This window comes from Ictalurus punctatus, chromosome 2, assembly GCF_001660625.3.
Source record: "Ictalurus punctatus breed USDA103 chromosome 2, Coco_2.0, whole genome shotgun sequence".
Lineage (NCBI taxonomy): Eukaryota > Metazoa > Chordata > Actinopteri > Siluriformes > Ictaluridae > Ictalurus > Ictalurus punctatus.
Window position 1 is genome coordinate 16,081,192 of NC_030417.2, and position 3,455 is coordinate 16,084,646.

The following is a 3,455-nucleotide window of genomic DNA, read 5'->3' on the forward strand; positions in this document are numbered from 1 at the left end:
CAATGTTTGTGCAATGCCTTGGATTGATTTTCCCTCTTTCCTCAGCTTCAAAATGGCTTGCTTTTCTCCCATAGACAGCTCTCATCTTCATGTTGGCTTATCCGTTTTAACAACAAATGCAGTCTTCACAGGTGAAACTGAAGGCTAAAACCAAAAGTAGATGTTCGGAGCTATTTATTGTTTAAACAATCAACATAACAGGACACACCTGGGTAACAAGTAATAAGTCACATATTCCAATATTTTTTTCACCTACAAATTGGGTGGTGTGATACAAAATGTTCTATGTCATTTAACACATCTACATTTAACACATCTACATATTCGGAGGAGCTTGCAATTTTTCAAAATTACAGCAGATTTTCCAACAGTTTGGGCCCACAAGTGTCATATGACATCATCACAACGTGCATTCAGCCAAAGCCCTCTTTGATTCACGTGCGTCGAACAGGAGTACAGCTAAAATGTCTCATTTATCAACAAACATCAATGCAAATTCGAGAGGTTTTCTGCAAAAAAAGCACAAAAAATTTCACAAATCGCATAGCAAATTATGAAAAAAGCCGCAGCAAAATCAAGCAAAAATCACAAAAAAAAGCAGAGAAATCCTGTACAGACTGATAAATACCAAAAAATTAAAGTTGAAATTCTAAACTCTCTTCTCATATTCATCACTGATCTCAAACCCAAATGTATTCAGTCTACAGCAAAAATGAATGTAAACAAATGAATTGGCCTTGTCATTCCAGTAGATTCGGAGGGGACTGTGTCATTAGCATGAGACTGCACATGGAAAATGGTGAGTGAGAAATAAGCTCTTGCTGTTTTGGATACACGTGTCCATGAATTTCTATGCAGACGTCGCCTCACAAACAAAAGACGTTTGACTGCTGCTATTTGCTGTATTAAGTCTCGTAGAATGTGTATCAGTGACCCTCCCTCAGATATTAAACACTTCCCAAATTGCGAAATGAAGAATTGATGACTCTTGTATACTTTGTGATTCTTTTATTGTATTTTCAAATTGTTGCTGGAACCTTGAAATAAGAGCCAGTATCACTTCTCTAGTCCAGTGCATCCTCAACCGAATAGAAGCCATGTAGTGAATTGAGCGTGATCATGGGACCATGTGGCGCAAACATCCATAAGTAGAAAATACAACCTGCAAGAAACTCACTCGTCCTGTGGGAACTTTATTTTTGTCCGGATATGAGAGGTTTGTCATTATTGAACCTTATCACCTTAACATCTTACTGATGCTCCCTTGGTAAATAAATCTAATCTGAATAGGGCTAATGTCACCTTGTGATGTCAGCGTGGAACAACCTAAAACTTCTTACAGTGACATAAAAGCATTACAGCACCAACTAACAAATTAGCAACAGAATTACTCAATACATCACAAATATTTCAATATAATCATAACTAATGTGTTTTTAGGTCGAGTTCTTCTTTAACTTGAAATACTGCTATGATAAATGTCATGTCTAACAAACGCAGCTCGAGCTAACCCTCTATACAGTTACAAACGTATAAAACTTTATAAACGTTGTAAAATATTATAAGCAAAAATGCCAGATATTAAACAGTATCTACCAAAACTGCATCTTTTTCAATGCTATTTATACCCAACAATTCATTACTTAAGCTCTTTAGTAAACACAAGCGCAATAAACTTAACTCGAGTTAGAGGCGGCCTCGTGCAGCGCGGTGACGTAACATGGAACGCAGGACCAATTCCAAACGGCTCTGTATTGGACACGCAGCGCGCTACTTAGTGCGTATGAGCCCATTGTTTCGTAGCCTCTCCAGTGTACCTATCTAGGGAGTCTGAAGGCGTTTGGAAGTCCGCCACGCAGCGCTGTGTAGGAATGCGTCGAGACTCGACTTCCCTGAACAAGTTTAGACGAAAAGTTAGTTTTGAGAGAGTATAAAACTTATCAGAAATTCGTGAAAACCACGACGAACGTTGGACGAACGCCGAGGGTAAGTTTTATATCAAGCCAAGAAGCGTTTAAAGCCCGGAAATCGCACTTTTTCCTCCATTATTTTCGGAGTTGAGTAAAAGTGTGTAGGCTTGTAAAATGGAGGCAGGGTGTGTGTGAGAGGCGCTGTCCAGCAACGGAGATCAGGACCACGGCTAACACACTCTCACACACTTCACAACTAAACGCTTTTCTCTGGAAATACATGTTTGACACAACAAAACACCAAAATCGTCGAGAAAAAAAATATTTAAACAGTTCATTTATAAAAAAGCGTTGTGGTCATGTATGTACTTCTTCCGGAAAAGTAGCTAGCTAAAGTTAGTTTATTAACCCTAGCTAGCAGGTAGAGGCAGGGTTTATAACACAACTACACAACGTTGGTGTGATACAGTTTATAACACTGCTGAAGTGTGTGTGTGTGTCCAAGACCAAGCTGGACAGCGACTTTTAATTGGACGTGATTTTTGAGGCCGGAATTTTTTCTTTCTAATGTTTATAACATTTTTTTCAATTACTTTTAAAAGTCGACACTTAACTTTACTAAGAAAATAAGAACTACTCGACTTGTATGACATGTTGTAAAAACTTTTAAATCAAATATGGAGTGTTTCCCCTCCTCGTCATTCCATCATGGCTGATTTTATTTCCTGACTCTGGGAGCTGTCCAACAAACGCTCAGTTTTTAACACGAGTAAAAAGTTTTTCTTTTGTAGTTGTTTAGCGCATATCGACACTTTGTAATAAGATATGACATGAACAGAGAAACAGCTAACGGATTATTATTAGTATTATTATTTGGGAGAATGTTCTCATTCAGGCTGGGGAGTTGAAGCGTTTGCTCTGCCAGCGTGGTGGTGCTGTGGGAAAATGGCCGAATAGTTCAACATGTCATGAAACTGTGAGCTGAGAAAAAAAATGCACGAGGAGAAAAAAACAACAGCCCTGAAGGTGCACGAGAACATGCGCGCGAGGAGAGCCGAGATGTACGAGAACATGCGAGATTAGACCGATCTGCACAAGGTCATGTGTGAGGAGGAATAAAAAAACGATGTGCGCGAGATAAACCTATATGCACAAGAGCATGCGTGAAGAATAAAACGAAATGCACGAGAAAATGTATATGAACGTGAAAACGCGGAATAAAACCGATATGCGTAAGAATCGGGGGGCAGGGGGCATTATATGCACGATATACCCTAGAACATGTATGAGTGGAAAAGCAATATGTACAGGAAAAACCTGATGTGCACAAGAACACACAAGATGGAAAAACTATATGTACCAGAAAATGTGCGGCGCAAGAAAAACCTGATGCCTGCACTTCAACGGGATGACGGCCATGAGTTTTATTAATTAATTAATTAATTTTTTTAAACTTTGATTAGGCCTACCTTTTTTTCTCCACAAAGCAGTAACAACAATAATTATTAGACACTGTACTGCTCTGATACCCAGTAGCTGTATTGG

The 3,455-nt window shown here is 38.9% G+C and overlaps 1 protein-coding gene across 1 annotated transcript in view; it reads left to right on the forward strand.

Moving 5' to 3' along the window:
- Window positions 1-1,832: 1,832 nt before the first annotated feature.
- The window catches only part of rest (RE1-silencing transcription factor), an 8,730-nt gene continuing 7,107 nt past the window's right edge, over window positions 1,833-3,455 (forward strand). Inside the window, exon 1 of the mRNA XM_047151236.2 lies at window positions 1,833-1,986. The gene's annotated coding sequence lies outside the window, so the exon portion shown is untranslated. The remainder of the gene's footprint in view (window positions 1,987-3,455) is intronic.